At 41.7% G+C, this 18,233-nt stretch overlaps 1 protein-coding gene and 1 long non-coding RNA gene across 7 annotated transcripts in view; one reads left to right on the top strand and one right to left on the bottom strand.

The window, feature by feature from the left end:
* Positions 1–18,233, bottom strand: part of PBX1 (pre-B-cell leukemia homeobox 1) — a 302,032-nt gene that overhangs the window by 77,410 nt on the left and 206,389 nt on the right. The gene's annotated exons all lie outside the window — the stretch shown is intronic.
* LOC105505510 lies at positions 982–6,472 on the top strand. Its single transcript, XR_001000758.1, has 4 exons — positions 982–1,195; positions 4,020–5,270; positions 5,483–5,739; positions 6,228–6,472. It is a non-coding gene; the product is annotated as an uncharacterized LOC105505510 (long non-coding RNA).

The following is an 18,233-nucleotide window of genomic DNA, read 5'->3' as shown; positions in this document are numbered from 1 at the left end:
TATAACAAAATGCACTTCCTCCTCCATGAAGAGCAAGGGCTTCGTAGACTGCACCCAAGCCACAAGCTGCACACCAGACCAGAGATGGGCTTGTAGGCAGAGGCAAAGGTGGTTTCAAGGCTTCTGTGGCTTTGAAGAAAACATCTCTGAGTGTGAGAAAGTATTCACATGGTCTCTGCGGCCATCCTTTCCCTGTGGTCGGGCACTCTTGAGTCTGTGGCTGTTGATTTCACCACACACTCAACTTGTCCCGCCATAGTCCTCCCTAACGTAACCCTCAAGACAAAAGACCACTAAGATCGCCCTGCAAACCTAATCAGAATGTGGCAAGTCTGGGGCAGTGATCTTTCACTCTATGATCTTTGACAGTGGGTCCTAGGGGCAAAAGTCTCAGACTCTTAAAATCTTATCTGACTCCTTCCGTTAACAGAGAAAAGTAAATATTTAGCCACCAGCACAGAGGTTGAGAGAAAAACAGCTGTAATCAACACTCCACTTCTCACCCCTCCCAGATCAGAGGTGAAGCCTGACATCCCTGACCCCTAAGCGAGCTTCCTCAGTATAGCGAAGCCCAGAGCCCAGCCAGCAATAATTCCACATATAAACAACTCTTGCTAGGCATGAAGCACACACCAGACAGTAATCAGCTTATCGAACAGAACAGGCCTCTTTTCCGAACGCAGAGGAGGATTAGCAGGCTTGAATTACAGCCGTGAAGTGTAATCAAGCCCTGGTGGACCCTGGCAAAGGCTACTGTATACTCCTGCTGGGCCATGGGTTGTTGGCACGATGTGGTGTACCTACAGGGGATGAACAGAAAATGCTCGAAATGCTAATTACACTGGGAGACAGCAGTTGAGAAATGGGGAAGAGCAAGTGTGGAGGGGAGACAAATTAGATTCCAGCTGATGCCCACATCCTCCGCTCCTTCCAGTCTTTGCAAAATCTTGAAGTTACTGGATTTGAACAGATTTTTTCTGGCTTATTACAAATAGAACATTGCCTACATCACAATAAACGGCGAACTCCTCCCTCACTTGGTCACAGAAGCAATTACAGTATTGTCTGTAGTACAGAGACCATGGCCTCTAACCACAGTGATGGCCACGCTTGGTGATGTGTGCCTCAGTGAGGCCCAGAGGGGCCCAACTGACATGGACATCACAAAGGAATTTGAACCAAGACTCAGAAATAGGTAGACAATTTTAAGAATTGTATCCTCACCTTGAAGATGCTAAAACCAACCAGATGGGGGTTTCCTTTTATACCTCCCAGATGGAGACTTCTCATTTCACTTGAGAGTCCAGCATTTAATGATGTGCCTACAAAAAATCTCTACTTGGTAAATTCTATGAAAAAAGGCACCATGACTTCTGAATTTTTTGCAGCTTCCCAAAGAACCCTGTGCCTTGCTGAAAAGGAAAAAATATCTTATGTTAAGTTTATTTTTTTCTTGTTCTGTCGTTTATATCTGAAGAACTTTCCTTAACATCCTATTCACAGCACCCCACTATGTAAAACAATTCAACAACTCACGAGCTTTCCCTTAACGTTATCTTAGCCCCCTCTGAAGCTCCTCATCTATCTTGCCATCTATCCTTTTCTCTTATTCATATTTCTTAAAGGTCAAAGAATTCAAAGTGGTATCACATTAAAAAATTGCCTTCACTAACATGGGGAGTAGCAGAAAAATAGCTTTCTGACTTTCTTAAGTTCTGGGCCTTTTGAGGAAGATCCACTGCCCTAACACTGCAAACACGCTTCCTTCTCTTCAGTCAAATCTCTCCCCAGCTAACTCTTTCTAATACCAGCTTTCCAATGCCTTCCCAATACCCAATCCTTTCCAGTACACTTGAAGAGAGCAGAGACTCCAGGTGACATCATGAATCCCCTTCTCGAGATGATCCACGGGTGAAGAGAGAGCCACGGCCCACGAGGCGTGGAGTATGGTTAATGGCTCTGAAAGGTGCCAAGGGCCGCTGGTCCTACCAGTCCCAACCTATTCCTCACTAGCTTATCCCTTAAGACACATGTCCCCAAAACCACTCTCCACATTTAATCACAGCATAGAAGCCCGAGACCAGTGATCTTTCACGTCATAGTCTTTGACAAGGAACTCTTAAGGCCAAAACTGCCAGACTCTTAAACAACTGATAAGTGCATAAAACTAATTTTCAAAACAATTTAATTAACTACAGCCTGATTGCTGGTACACAGGAAGATATACAGTGTGTCAGCAGTGTCTGAAATAGGACTGTTGAGCTGAGTGGGTCACTCAATTCAGCCTATCAGGTTACGATCTGAGAGTGGAAGGCAAGACACAGCATATCGTGTGTGTGTGTGTGTGGTGTGTGTTACCTATATGCAAGAGCTGGAAAATAGAAAAGAGCTCTATTTGATGAGTGACATGGAGCTGAAGATCCTTTGAGAGACCTTTAAATTCATTACAAAGTGCAACCAAAATAATTACAGTATTCAAAATTGTGCCACCAGTACAGAGGGCTGAGAACAACGGCTCTTAGTGGAACAAAGCCACAAAATGCAAGAAGGAACCAAAATCTACCAAAAAGTACCTTGGAGATGAGTTAAGCTGATCTGACCTTATGATAGTTTTGATAGCCAAGGAACAGGTCAGGGCTGGATCCCAGAACTGGATATAGTCATATCTGAGAAATCAGACACTGAGAGTAGGAGTCACCTCTCTGGGTCTGAGTCAGCAGGAACCTCCTGCCTCTGACAGGCCAAACCACTTATCATGAGCCAGGCATGCACTCAGGGTAGCCTAAATGCTAAGTACTGCCAGCAATGCTCAGACTCTCAATCAATCCTGGAGGTCTTCTCTGGGGCCACCCAAGTATCCTTTCAGACCTCATTCTGGTATCTCTGCCTGAAAAAGCATGCAGGGCAGCAATAGTTCCCAGTCACTGTCCCTTTTAAGGTGTAAGGGGGGCAGGACAGGGGAGTGGGCTGTTCTAGACCCTTTCAGGGGCTATACTCCAAGCCACAAGACTGGTTTCTATTACGATTTTCCAAGTTGATATGTGATCCTGGTGACAACAGTCACTCTCTGCACTGGAGTGAGTTAGCACCATCTGTAAAATGGGCCACTTGCCTTTCTTTTTCCAGGCCAGTTGTGAGTTTTATAAACATATTCGTGGCAAAGCCCTCTCAAATTGATTTTCCTATTTGATATCTGATACAGCCCCGTCAAACAAGCACACTTTAGAGTAGCTTGTCAGAGTGGGTAAATGGCGTTGCATCTTTGGCTAGGATTTAAAATGTCTGAAGGGGGTTAAACCACACATTCTTTTAAAGATAGAGAAAATTTCGCTGCTGTATCCCAAGATCTAATGGCAAAGGATTTTGGTGTAGTAAATCTGTTATATGTTATGCACTGTGATGGAAAGTATTTCATAATTACAAAGTGTTGTTGCTACAGGAATCTTTCTTTTGAATTTCCTATCTGTAGCTAAAATGCATTTTGCAGCAGATCTTTGGATAAAAGCTATCAGGTGCTTTCCTGAGAAAGGATGATCAGACAAAGAACAGCTGGAATTCTTGGGGCAGGATTTCTTTTTCCCCCTATTCTTGGGGTAGGGCCCACCCTTGAATTCAACTCTATCTTCCCTTACAAAGATCTCAGTTTCTACATTCCATTCTCCTTCCCTCATGTTTGCCCAGCCCCCCTTCCGGCCTGGAGGCCCAATCTCGATCTCAGACAGACAGGTCTGGCGGGGGCAGATGGGTAATTTTTCCTTTCAGCTTTAATGGCTGCTATTAACAATAAGTTGCCCTGCCCTACTAATGGCTCAACTTTCAGCTTGTTTCTGATTGCCTATGAGTAACACTGTGTCACATGAGCTGTGTTTAACAGAGGTGTAATAAATGCCAAAGAAAAAATATTACCCAAAATAAAAAAGAGTTTGTCCCAGGGTGACCAGGATCTTATGACTCGCAACAATGTTCATTTCAGCTTCCAGCGCAATTTCTATTTGCATTCTCTTTTTTATTTTTTTAAGGGTCTCTGGGGGCTTTAAAAAAGCTGTTTAAGAGAAAAAGCAGAAAGACTGTAGTGATTGTCGAGTGCAAGGAGTTCTGCATTCCAGACAAACAAATGCGGTGTGCAGACAACAGACAGAGCGGCAAGGGGACCCTCTCAGCAAAGGGGACAGAGGCACACAGGCAAAAAGGTAATTACTACACGTCTGCCTCTCATGAAAGGCAGCCTGCCCTCGCTGGTGTGGCTTGGAACTTCATTTCTGGCTACCAGGATACAGAGGTGGAGGAAGAGAAGGCTGAACACCATCCCCCTCTCCCAACACAGACCCTTGAGGCACGAAAGATATCAAGTTCTCATTTTGTTGCAAGAAAACTACATTCTCCTTTTGATAATAAGCAAAAAAATACTTCCATATTTTTCAAATAGTAGCTGGTCGGAACTGTTCCAAACCCAGAGAAAAAAGCAATAAACACTGAAATCCCCTGGCGGTCCCTTAGTTGAAGATGTGGGCAGGAAGTATTCTCTATCTTCAAGGGTTTTAGGGAGAAGCAAGAAAACGGTAGAGGAAGGGTGGAGGAGGCCTCCCAGGAGGCCTGGGAGCGAAGCGTACCTGTCCTGTGAAAGCTGGAACCTTTAGGCAACAGAATCAGGAGACGCTGACTTTAAATTTAAATTACCTTGCTGAAAAGGATTGGCCTAACACAGGACAAGCAGCAGTCTTTTGAATGAATGCATCTTTTACTGACCTATGCCTCTCTTTTAGAGGTCACGGCTGTCTTCACCCTCTTCTTTGCATGTATCTCAAGCCTATGTAATTAACACCAATATTTTTACTGCACATCTGAGAAAGGAGACCAAGGGCATCAAAAGACATGGCAGTGCTGGGACTTGGCTTCAGAAATGCACTTTGCTCAAGGCATTCTCTGAGCCACCAGTACAAACAGGAGATGGTGATGCACTTCAAAAGTTATAGCAGAAAATAGAGATGAGACAGTGAGATAACTGCATAGCTGCACCCTATAGGAGAAGATCCTTAAGGGGAAAATGATGGACCCCTATAGATACAGAACAGCTTGAGGCATCATTCTGCAAGACATCCCAGCAATGAAAACTGAAGAAGAAGAGAATGGCACTAGCCTGCATGGTCAAGAAGGGAAGGAAGTGTGCACCCAACTGTGAGGCTGAGGTATTTGGAGCACAGAAGGTGACACTGATTATGAGGATTTCCCAATAAAGAGCTGGCTATAGTGAAAAGAGCCCTAGTTTTCAAGTGAGAGCGATGTCCTTGGTCTGCCACTCTAGATCTTTGTAATCTTGGGCAAGTCACTCTACCTTATCTATAAAGAGCAAAGATGGGACTGGGAGGGCTAAGACATGGACCTGGAAAATAAGCATGCTCTAAAAAGGCAGAGATAGTCAGATAGCCTTTGAATAGCAATTTAGACTTCTTTATTGTGATAGTGCTTCATACCTTCCCAACAGCTTTCATTTTATCTCACCTACATTGTCTATGCTGACCCACACATCAAGCTTCAGAAGTAGATCTTGGATGCCTATTTTTTAGGAAAATAAGTTCAAAGTTACAGCTTACTCAAGTGCAGTTCTTCAATGTCCATGCTCTTTGCACTACACTGGGCTTACACCAGGAATTCAGATAAGCATGGGCTGTCTGCTTACATGCAGGTATGTACTGGTCTCAACTCAGTTACCATCTGAAAGCTAAAAAAGGGAGTCAAAAGGTAGGTAACTGGGATAGGTGTGGGCAAGCAGAGAGAAAGTGTGGGAATCAACATGAGCACAGACTTTTTTACAGACCAAAATGGAGTGAGGGCATGAGGGCAAGTGACTGGAACCAAGTTCCTTTTAGTACTATAGAGTTTCATCACTTATATATAAGTTATTCATAAATGATTTGGTGCCACAGGAATAAAAGTTGGCTTAAGGTCCACATTTGCCATGCTCCCTAGATTTCCAGCTCAATCTTCCTGGTTATGATGGTGTCATTCCCATTTGTACAGCACACACAAGACCTCATCTGGTCCTTACAACAGCCTTAGGAGAGGACTGGTTCTACTGGGCCCATTTAATAAAGGTCAGAATGGGACTTCATCATGTGAAGGGCAGAAGAGAGTCCCAGGGGCCTTAATTAGGGGCAAGGTGCTTTCCCCACTTCATTTATAGCATCTTCTGGACCTAAGTCTTCCCTTGTGTCACACTTTCCCTGCAGGATCACAAAGATGAAGCCACTTCTGACACCAAAGGAAATGTGTCTTCTGCTTACCTTTGTAGGGGCCAGGAAAGAAAATGAACCCAGAGTACAGATCCATAATTTGGGGCCAGAGTCTCATTTGATCCCTGTGAGATTCTTCATGATCCACTCCAAAGCTTTAAGCCAGCAAATTCGATGTATTTATAAGGGAGTCAAACCACACCACATGTATAAGTTCAGACAAAGAATCTGATGTTCGAATCAGTTTGAATGGCTGGCTTGCCTTCCTTCTTTCCTTCCTTTTTTTTTTTTTTTTTTTTGAGACAGAGTCTCACCCTGTTGCCCCGGCTAGAGTGCAGTGGTGCAACCTCTGCCTCCTGGGTTCAACCAATTCTCGTGCCTAAGTCTCTAGAGTAGCTGGGATTACAGGCATGCACCAACACACCCAGTTAATTTATGTATTTTTAGTAGAGACAGATTTCACCATATCACTCAGGCTGGGCTTGAACTCCTGGCCTCAAGTGATCTGCCTGCCTCGGCCTCCCAAAGTGCTGGAATTACAGGCATGATGAATGGATTTCTTAATGAGAGTTTTCTTATCTCACACAAATAGGTTGACAATATTCCAGGTCCAAGGCAGGGAGATAAGGCAGAGTGGATTGGGCACAGTGGGTAGAAAGAGATGATATGCTTCTCTGTCAGTTGTTTTCTTCTTCCGCTATACTCAGTACAGGGCAACTGTTCTTGCTGGCTGGAACCATTCTATCGGGAACCATTGGGTTTCACACAACGGAAAGTCGCTGCCATCTATAAATCCAAGTCACACTTTCGAAACATTTAAGGGTGTAAAAGCAAAGTTATAAAGCAGTGCTCAGCCTCCATGAGGATCCAGAGAATGTTAATAGGAGGGTCTCCCCTCTTGATGATAGGGTTCCTGCAAGGTTGAGGGGCTGGATTGCTTTGCAGGCCCTGTACACCTCTGTGTCCTAGGCTTCTTGTGTTGGAATTCAGAACAGGATGGGTAGTCTGGTGTGTGGGAAGAATACAAGCTTGGACTTAGAATTCAAGCCTTAAGTCCCCAGCTAGCACTTACTGTTTGGGAGGCCTTGGATGACATCTCAGAGCTTGTTTCCTCAACTGTAAAATAAAGTCGGCTGTACTTGCTGTCTGCAGTTTTGCTGAGCCCCTAGCACATGGCTGGTGTGAAATCAGTGTTAGGTTTTTTTACTCCCTTTTCATGTCCCTTTAGATAACATGATTTGAAAGAGTACTATATTTTGGCTTAGCCTCTCTTTGAATGAGAAAAGTTGTTTTCGTTAAGTAGGCACATCTACTGATGTGGGGGGGGGGGAGTATATATGGAAAGACCAAAAAATATCCTCCCTTTTCAGAAGATGTAGAGTTAAACTACATTCTGGTTCAACAACATGAGTCCTTCATTTGAAATCTTGTTCTATTTAAATACCCTGTGGTTTTTAGTTGCAATTTCATGTTTTGCTTAATTGTCCAGAGTGGCAGATGTGATTTTTGTGTAAGTTTCTATCCCATCTGTTTTTCTGTGCCAGAAATATATGTGGAAGGTACTGCAACTTCTACATAAGAATGGGCCTTATCTACACTTATAATAATAAACTTATAAACTTGAAAATGAACCAAATCTGAGTTGGCAGTGAGTACAGAAAGCACCCCCTCTTTTTTCTTTTTGATGTTTGTGCTACCTCCCACTTTTACATTCTCCCCTTTGCTCCAAATCAGAATTCTTTGGGGATGACTTATCAAGAGATATTTTTCCTTGTGCGACTGAGAGTTAACACGTTCCTGGTACTTAGGAGTAGAGTGCAGATGGACACAGAAAGCCACATCCAATCCACATGCTGTCCACTGCTCCTCTCCAGCCCCTGCACACGTATATGCCTCCAGCACACTCCCTGATAAAATTTCCAGGATAAAAAGGTATTCCTTGTATTCTAAACCAAAGCACTGGCTTTGTGAGCATGAGACCTGTGTGGAACCCCAGGGCCTCTCATGCAGAAGGACCCCGTGTTTGGTTTCATGCTCTGATGACACCATCTTGAAATACTTAATTTTTGAAGGAAGAGTTGACACTTTCCTTTTGTACTGGGAACCGCAAATTACATAGTCTGCCCTGCCTCAGAATGTATTGTTTGTATTAAAAACTATTTTGTAAAGAATGAACAGACATAATTAAAACAGAATAGGCAGGTCACAGTCAAGGCACGATCTCTTTTGCAATAGGTCCAAATGGACCTCGGAATCTAGCCTTATGATACTTCCTGAAAATGTGTTATAGGTTGCCAAAAAAAAAAAAAAAAAACAGGATAAAAGCTCACACCTGTAACCCCAGCACTTTGGTTGGGAGGCTGAGGCGGGCGGATCATAAGGCCAGGAGTTCGAAACTAGCCTCACCAACATGGTGAAACCCCATCTCTACTAAAAATACAAAAAGATTAGCCGGATGTGGTGGCACGTGCCTGTAATCCCAGCTACTCAAGGGGGCTGAGGCAGAAGAATCACTTGAACCCAGGAGGCAAAGGTTGCAGTGATCACGCCATTGCATTCCAGGCTAGGTGACAGAGCCAGACTCCATCTCAAAAAAAAGAAAAAAAGAAAAGGAAAGAGAAAAGAACATTCCTGGAATACAACCCATTTGTAAACTAGAAGTCGTTGATAAGGAATATAAAACTCTAGAAAAAGCCTTTACTTTTTATCCAAAGTTGGTATCAGAGGGCGTGGGATAAGGCCAAGTCCCTGCTTCTCACTAGCTGTGTGACCATGAGCAAGTGTCCTGCTGCTTCTCTCTTAGCTCGAGAGTCTTATTTATTTCCTCAAGAGCCCTTCCTAGGGCACGGTATGTGTATGGGATGGTACTTGATTGGTATTCCTCATAGGTAAAGCAGGGGTGATGATGATTAATAACAATAGTAATGGAAGTGAGAGAAAATAGAGATAAGAAAATATAGTGCTTGGAAAACTGTAAAGTGCCAGGCAGATGTTACTCTTCTTAAATCTGCAATGATGACACTTTATGGTTCTACAGTCACCGCTCAGTCCAGCTGTTCCTCTCAAGTTTCTTTCCAGCCTTCCATGCAGCCACGTTTAAACTGTCCTTCTAGGTTTGTTCAACCTAGCATATAGTAATCTCCCCCTCTCTGCTTCTGGATTTTGTGCTTGAATGATGTCATACAGTTACTTAGTTTCTGTTGTCACCCAAGTCACAAATTTATTAAATATCGTCATGGCCATCAGCTGCTCCATGGACTGCTTTTCTGACTGCCAAATGAGAGTTACCCATCCAAGGGCAGGGACCATATTTTACCCTTCTTTTGACCCCCAACGGCATTTAGAACTTTGCTAGGGGCATGGGACATGTTCATCAATATTTTTAAATTTATTCAAACAAGGTTAGCAGAGTCAGTGAAGATAGTGCACAAAGCCACCAGCTATGATTTCACATAACAGTATTTTAAGGGGCATTTCACACCCTGACAGAATGAGCGTATCTGACTCACAGTGACACAAGTTTCCATGATTCTCTGGAAACTGGATGGTGTTAAAATGAGACAGACCTAAGTTAAATTCCAACTCCTCTGCCTCTTATTAGCTGTCTGACTCTGGGAGAGTCAGTTCACTTCTCAAAGCCTCAGTTGTTTCTTCATCTGTAAACTGGGGAGAACCACATTTATCTCACAGGATTGCCATCAGGTTTAAATGAGTTAACATGTGTAAAGCAATTAGACTAGAGCTGGGCACACAGAAGGTACCCAATAAGTGTTAGCTGCCTTCTCGCCTCTGTTTACTAGGTGAAAGTCATTTTGAACAGCTGTTTGCTTTTTCCTCCCTTAAATCTGGCACCAGAAGGGAGCCATTATCGGGAGCCAATCATCTTCATTGATGAAGCCAAGTTCCCTCTTCCTGTTCCAAGTTTCCAAAACAAATGAGAACAGAAATTACTCTGTGTTCTTCAATCAGTAAAATACATTGATGCCCACTCCATTGCACATGTATGTGTGCACAATCTCACACATACATACATGTCATTGCACATATACCAAAGTAATTTGTTTTTAAAGATAACACTGACTCTTGCTGGGCAGAGACAAAAATCATGGAAGTAGGTAGGGCTACATGTACATCTTTATACTGCTTGCTCCTTTTTGTCAAGGTATCACTTCTATATGTTTCTAAAACTGAGGATTAAAACACTTATCTGTATACTGTTGACAACCATGTATGTGGCCGCTGATAGAAGCAATCAAGCTGGAAAGGTGAGAGTGGAGGAAGGGTATTTTAACCTATAACTATATGGAAACCTGTCCTCCAGTGCTAGAAAATTCCTTCCCAAAGAAGGCCAATTCATGGGAGAATTATAATAAAGACAGCTTGGCTTATAAAAACCAAACGAAAGTTTTAAATTAGAAGAATAATATCTTTGGAAGTCGTTGCAAATGTTCCAACAAAAACTACTGAAACAGTAGTTGCAATAATGGTAAAGATATATGCACACTTCTACATTTCATATAGGGTTTGCAAAGGTTTCTTAGATAAGAAATCTACACATTTCAAGTTATGTATATAGATTTGTGGACCGAAGTTGCCACAAATAATAGTCTTTTTCCATGTAGGTGGGCTATAACTATTGAGACAAATTTCAATAAAATTATAAAGGCAAGAAAAGAAAAAGAAAAAATGCAGCTGAAAATGTAACAAAATAAGACAACTAAATTATGAGACTGAACATCTGTGGTCTAAATAAAATATGTGGTGGTGCAGGCAGCACCATAAAGTTTCTCCTGACATTCTGAAGAGACCAGCAGAGCTCACTTATGAGTAATGTGGTCATCCCCACATTACTGCAACAAAAATATTAGAGCAAGCTACACTGTCAAATATTCTATATGGATTTGTGACCTAAGGAAAATCATATTAAGAGGCTAAAGTGATATACAATGTGAAATATTATACAGATACACAAATACACACAAAATCCTTCCTGTCGTGAACATACAGGTGCTCTATTTTCATCTTATTCTTCAAAAAATACAAATAAATCAAAGATAGCTATCTGCCATCAGCACCTCTGAGGTATGATGTGTGTGTGTACTGTAACTCCCAAAGCCCTTGGGGCAATTGATATAGAAGACAAAGAACTGAGGGAAAACACCCCACTTGCTGAGCTCACTGACAAGAGTTACAGAGCATAAAGTACATGCCCACGTACTTGGAAATTTGGATTCTTTTTTCCTCCAGAAATAATGTTGACAGTAAGAAGCCCTATCTACTGAGGTCATATATGGCATTTAGGTTCCCTGACCACTGGCCACCAAATAACCAAGGAATTGATCCTATAAATCTCCACAATCCTATAAACCATTCTATTAAAGTTTAAGTAGGAAGTAACACCAAGAGGGCATGTGAATTTAGCAGCTTGGAGCACACAGATGAATCTTTATGAATTTACATCACAGTTTGTGGTCTCTCTTGTCTCCACAGATTGCTCACCATGGCATGATTAGAGTCAGTGCCTTTTCAGTGTTGCTGTTGCTCTGGAAGTCAATCACCTCCTCTTCGGATGTGCCTTGCTGCAAATGTGTACAATTATACCCAATATAGCTAATGGTTATTAATACGATCAAGATTTGCCTTTGCCCTCAGCCAGATTCTCTAGTATAACATGACACCTATGTTCCCTATCAGATCTAGACAATTAAAATGACTCCTCGGTCTATCTTTCTTGGTTAGGGAAAATCTGGAGGCTACAGCTACACCCAAGAGCAGTGACATTTCAGAAACTTGCCCTGTTTCTGAGAGCTGGAACATTTTTACCCAGCTACATGTCCAAGGCTCCCTTGTAACTAAGTGTAGTATAATACTAAGTCCTAACTGATGGGATACAAGTGGTAGTACAAGTATTATGCTAGAAAGTTTTTTTTAAAGGGAATAAGTCTACCATTATTCCCTGCCCCTTCCTCCATTCTGGTGCCTGGAATGCAGGTGGAATGGCTGGAGCTCTAGCAGTCAACTTAGATCATGAGGATGACACAGGATCACCTTTTAGGGAAGACTGAGTCAAAAATCAGGAAGGAGCCTAAGTTTTTTGTGGTCTGTAGAGCCACTCTACCAGCCCTGAACTGCTTGTATCTTGCTTCCTATTTTTTGAAAGGGGGTGGATGTGGTTTCAGTTACTCACATTTGAACCTAATCCTAACACATTCACATTGGACTTGAATTGTGATTTTGACTCTTTAACCTCTCTGGGTTTGTTTTCACATTTGTAAACTAAGAAAAATAAAAGTGATCCCTTTAGAATTATCATGATATCAAAATTGAGATAATATATATGAAAAGTACTCCATATACTGGAAATTATTATACCAATATTAGTACGGTTGCTATTATTTTTCAGTTTATTACAAATTTCCAAAGAAAAGTAGGTCAATGATTGACAAATGAAAACTAGTTGAAAATAGGAACTCCAATTTCATTATTCTGGCAAGATTTGATATTAGCAGAAAATGAGTTCAAGATAATTAATTGTAAGAAAGTGACCACAGGTTATTACACATTTCTAATTGTTGTGTTCCTAGAAAATTTGCTACAAAGATGTTCTTTTAACTACTTGAAAAATATGGAATAATAGCATTTCTAACTCCATTTAGGTTCCAAATTGCTCATCGAATATCATTTGGATACCAGAAGCTGAGCCAGAAATTAAGATAGACAGAGACACATGGAGGAATGAACCTACTGCACACTGCAGACCCAGATCACCCATTACCAGGTTGGTTCCAGAAGGTGGGTTATCATAAGCTGATATGAAAATGAAGCACACTTTATATTTTTTAAAGTATGGTCATATTTCTGAAAGACTTGGCTCTGTGTTTTAGGTTAATTTTCACTGTTATCTCTAAGGGTAGGGTGGATCACATTTAACATAGTAGGAAAAACAAGTGAGATGCTGAGCTGAGGACTGCTGCAAATTGCATCAGAAAAGAACAGAGTTCCCTAAACTGTGCTGCTTCTGCCAACCTGTATTGACCGAGGGCGTCACAGCTCTTACTGTAACATTCCAAACACTTTCTCTTTTAAGCTGGCAATTTCTCTGTAGGCCACTTTATTCTTCATCTTAATGACTTAAACTTATAGAACCATAGGAGGCTAGGAGATACTATCAATTTATATTCTATTTAACTTTACAAAGGCAGATCATCAAAACAAGGGTGAAAGAGTGTTAAGCCCACAGGTGTCACACTGCAAAGCTGGTTTCTAACACTAGGTGAGGAACAAAGTGAAATTAAAAATACATACATAGATCTTCTTGGAGCATCCACGTAATCTAATACAATATCAATTAATCTTAGAGAATATAGTTGGTTTATCCCTCCTTCTTTGACATTACTGGTAGACATGTGAATTAGTCACCCTTCTAAGAGTATCTCTATGGTACTGTATTTGCCCAACACTTAGTGCTCATAAATTTGAGGCTGAAGGAAAAAAATCCCAGTAAAGGTATACCTGAACTAAACAGCAAGCTTTACAATGTGATAAAATGACCGTAAGAATAATGTCCCAATGAAAGACGACGTTTAATGTTTATTTTTTAGAATGTCCGAAAACATACCAAACCCAAAGCCTTTTGGCATGTGTGTGCACACACCCTCCTCCACACAAACACATTAAAAATACTACTAGTGTCTAATAAATATGTGCATATAAGATTATACTCATAAATTTGCATAATTTGCTCTACACGTGTGTTCTATTTTTATATATTGATTTAGTGAGCTGAGCAGATACGTCTTACTGTCAGGAAGAAACCTTTTCCCTGACCACCAATGTGTCCCTAAGTAGTGTGGTGTGAGGGGACAGTACTTTTAAGGGCATAGAGGAGGGAAGTGGTTTTACTCAAGATTCTTGAATAAATAAATGCACTCACTGCTAAGAATTGACGAGAAATAGAAAGTAAAAAGAAAAAGATGGGTGGGGGTCGGGGAGACAGAGGTTGCTTATACTTTTAGAATACAGCCTTATTCCAAGTGAGAGGAAAGAAAATATTCAGAAATAATAACAATGATTATACATTTGGCTTCAAATGTGAGTGCAAACCAAGTACTCTAAGGAGCAATCTAATTGGGAAATGTCCGAGGTGAAAAAGAGGCAGTTTGAGAAATTCTTACCCATCAAGCTTTATTGTGTTATTCCAACTAAGCAGAGACAAAAAGACAAATCTCAGCTCCCTACTTTCATTTATAATTGAACCAGGTCCAGAAGGATGAAGCAAGTACCATCTGTAACGCATGCTGCATTAGCAGCCGGGAGAATGAAATATTCAAATTACTCTAGGCCACCTCACATAATGACAGGGCTACAAAAACTGACTTGCAACCACAGACGAGAGAAGAAGAAAAGAAAGTTGTAAAATTGTGTTTTTTATTGTTGTTGTTTTGGGGGGCAGGAGTTAACCAAACAAAGTGTTATCCTTAAAGAGAGTGAATATATAACAAAATATGTTTTAAAAAATCTGAAGGAAGGAAGGAGGGAAAGAAGGAGAAAGGGAGGAAGGGAGAGAAGGGAGGGAAGGGGGGAGGATGGAAGGAGGAAAGGAGGGATGGAAGAAGGGAGGGAGGGAGGAAGGGAGGGAAATGCTACCCCAAACTTCCTCAACTTGGAAACCTTCCCACTTTAGATACAGGATCCTGTTGTTCTCATATTTTGCTTCATATAAATAAGGGGCACTATTTTGGGGAGGGTGGAGTTGGAGCTGCTCATTCTGATCCGGTTAATCAGGGCTGCTGAATGTGTGACATGGTAAGTGGCTCCAGCCCCGAGCAGTAGTCAAGACGGAGTGACAGGCTCCATTTAAGATGTCACTGCACATAATAAAGTGTAAAACTATACTTAAAATAAACGAGATAGAAACAATAAACTTGACTCAGTATTTGAACTTTTACAGACACACGGAGACTGGAGGAGGAAGCACGTGTGGCTGCGTGCTTGGGGACTTTGAAGAGGCCACTACCTCTACAGAGCTTTACGGCTGTGGTTTTTAGGGGGATCTAGTTTGGCTCCACGTGGAGGTCAAGCAGTCATCTCTTACTGTGTGAACTGGGCATCTGATTAGCTCATGGCCAAAACCCCCTAAGGAGTCAGGAGCACAGGCCATAACCAAGGGCTGGGCCTGGAGGCACAGGTCTTCCCTGAGAGTGCCCCAAAAGGTAATTTTGTATTCCTTAGTCTCCTGGCTCCAGAAGTGTCTCCCAGCTCCAGCTCTCCATGTCCCCTGAGTGTCCACCTGTGCCAGGGTTGCCTCGCTGCAGCCTGGCTTTACCACTACAGAAGGTTTAACACAATATTGTCAAGGTGGTTGGCCCCAAATTGGAATGATACTTTCTTTCCCCCTCTAGGTCCTGCAATTACTGTTATATGTAGGGGTGGATTCCATGTCAAAGCAAATGTTTTCCTTATGTTTCTTTCTTTAAAAAAAGAAAGAAAAAAATCATAAATGGGAGCCAGCACATGAAGCTCCTGACCAGCTACCCAGGATTCTGTGTCACCAGGTGCAATGAGTCTGGGCTTCCTTGTGCATTAGATTTAGGAGCCTCCATTCAGAAGGTGATCCACCCCCTGGGAATCTATGTTAATGGCATACATAAGGGCAGAGCTTAGAATGAGCCATTCTTCCCCCTGCAATCACAGCATGTTACTAGAATATGGGGGTTCAGCCAAATAATGATCCTAATTCGTTGCCTGTATATTGGTTTCTACACCCACCTTCCAACTCTCACCTGCAAAAAGATTGTTAAGGTACTTGAGAACCAACACTATCCTTTAAAGTCTTTTTTTTTTTAGATAGGAGGATAAAATATATTAAGTAGAAATACATACATTACGGCTGTACAGTGAATTTTCATATAATGCATGCAGCCCAGTCTCCAGAAGTGGGATCAAGAGAGTATTATGAGCAGCACCCAGAAGCCCCAGCCAAACCCTTTACAGGTACTATCTCCAAGGGTAGCCAGTCTCCTGACTCCTTTAGGCAGAGGGTTTGTTTTGCCTGCCTTTGCTTGCCTTAATTTTCCGTTACATTTCTTTACCACTCTCAATGGATCCTGGAACTTCCATACATTTAGTAATTCAGCAAGTATTTAGTGAGTACCTATTATGTGCCAGGCATGATGCTAGGTGAGCACAACAGGCACTCAACTCATGCTATGGAACTGACTAAATTGAAAGGAAAAGGGATTTTAGTTTCCAGCTTGTTGGCTGTTGGTATGAAAGGAGCATGAGAGAGGAAAAAAAAAAAAAAAGTGATCTAACTCTCATACTTTGAAGGGGCCAAGTATACTTTTAGATGGTAATTTGTAGTCTTGTCTTGCCCTTGGCTGGTCACTGGGAAGGATAGGAAAGGTTGTGATGGACACAGGGTGAGAAGGCAGTGAGGGCAGGCAGGCTTCCACCTGAGCATGGCCCCGGAAGTCACCTTCCACCCATCCTCTACCAGGGATCATTAGGCAGGGATGCTCGCATCATCTCTATGTCCTCCGCTCTGCAGAGCCAAGATCAATCCCTGGCATCAGGGCACATCTAAAACCTGCCTCTTCAGAGTCAGCCTGCAGCTCACTATGTCACTTCCCACCAAGCCAGGCTGCAGTCACTTGAGTGGGAGTTTTATTAGCTGTAACCCATGACACCATGCACTGATATATTTAAGCAATCATGAACAGAAAAAGGTGGTTGTCTGAAACAACCACTGAAGTGGTAGAATAATCAACAGTATTTTGTGAACACAACGTTCCACTCACAGATCTGTGGTTCTGTAAGGGATGAAAATAACACAGGTTTCTGGGGATAGAAGTCGTAGGATCAAGGAGGGAAAATTACTGTGAAATATGAAGTGCTGTAGAAATATGAGGCGGCTGTGGGTAAGGATAAAACTGGTCAAGTAGATGGTTCTGGCTAGGTTTGCTGCCCAACCAAAAATCAGATCCAACACATAGTTCCATCTGCAGGAAAAGTCTAATCACCTCCAGCGCCATGAAGTACAATTTTAAATTATAAAACTGAAAGTGTTTTACTGAAAACACTATCGCATGGGAGTACGTAGTTGATCTTATCAGATCCAAAGGTTCACTTTGACCAGCCCACCAAAGAGGAGAACATAGCTTTGGTTGCAGTCTGAATTGGCCTGGTGGCTGATAAACCTTGGAAAGTTTTACTGGGTCAACCCAACCTAATGTGATTGCCTTAATGGAAACATGCTGGGTGACGAAATAGTAACAGCATGATTTAGAGATTTAAAAAAAAAAAAAACAGCTAAAATGAGCTTGAAAAAAAATATATTTTAGAAATCCTTTCTTGTTCCTTGTCAATACCCAATTGACTGCAGATGGAAAACACTGACTTCATTGGCTAGATATGTTAAAGGGATAATAGAATTTATATGATTAACAGGGTGGACAAGATAACTTAACCTTAAACCTCTTTCAGTATTTAGAAAGCTAAAACATTACTTTGGGGTTGCTACTTAACATTCTTTTAAGCAACCCCTTGATTTTCCCTATTTGGTCAAACTTCAGACAGTAACTGAAAACACGAATCTTCAGTGAGTTGAATAGGTACGACTTCAACATTAGGACCAAATATTATTAATTTCCAATGGCATTTGCTTAGAAATTTCCAGGTGTTATGTTAAAAATTACAATATTTCATGATTTTTCTCATCAGTACTCTGAAATTGAACTTTACAAGTCATGATCAGCTTTTCAAAAGTATCACTGTTCCCCATCAGGCTACATCCTTGAACCCTAAAATATTTTTTATATGTCTCCTTTATAAAAATCCAGTTTCCATGGGGGGCAATGACACCTTCTCTCTTGTTCATTGCTATGTCCTCTGTTCTCCTCTTGCAAAAAAAAAAAAAAAAAATGGGGGGGGTCCCTACAAATATTTGTTGCATCTTTCTCCTGACAAAAAAAATCCAGAATAGTTTCAGAAATATGACTAAAT

This window comes from Colobus angolensis, unplaced genomic scaffold (assembly GCF_000951035.1).
Source record: "Colobus angolensis palliatus isolate OR3802 unplaced genomic scaffold, Cang.pa_1.0 Scaffold126, whole genome shotgun sequence".
Lineage (NCBI taxonomy): Eukaryota > Metazoa > Chordata > Mammalia > Primates > Cercopithecidae > Colobus > Colobus angolensis.
Note: the sequence above shows the minus strand (reverse complement) of the source record. Positions and strands in the feature narration are given on the sequence as shown.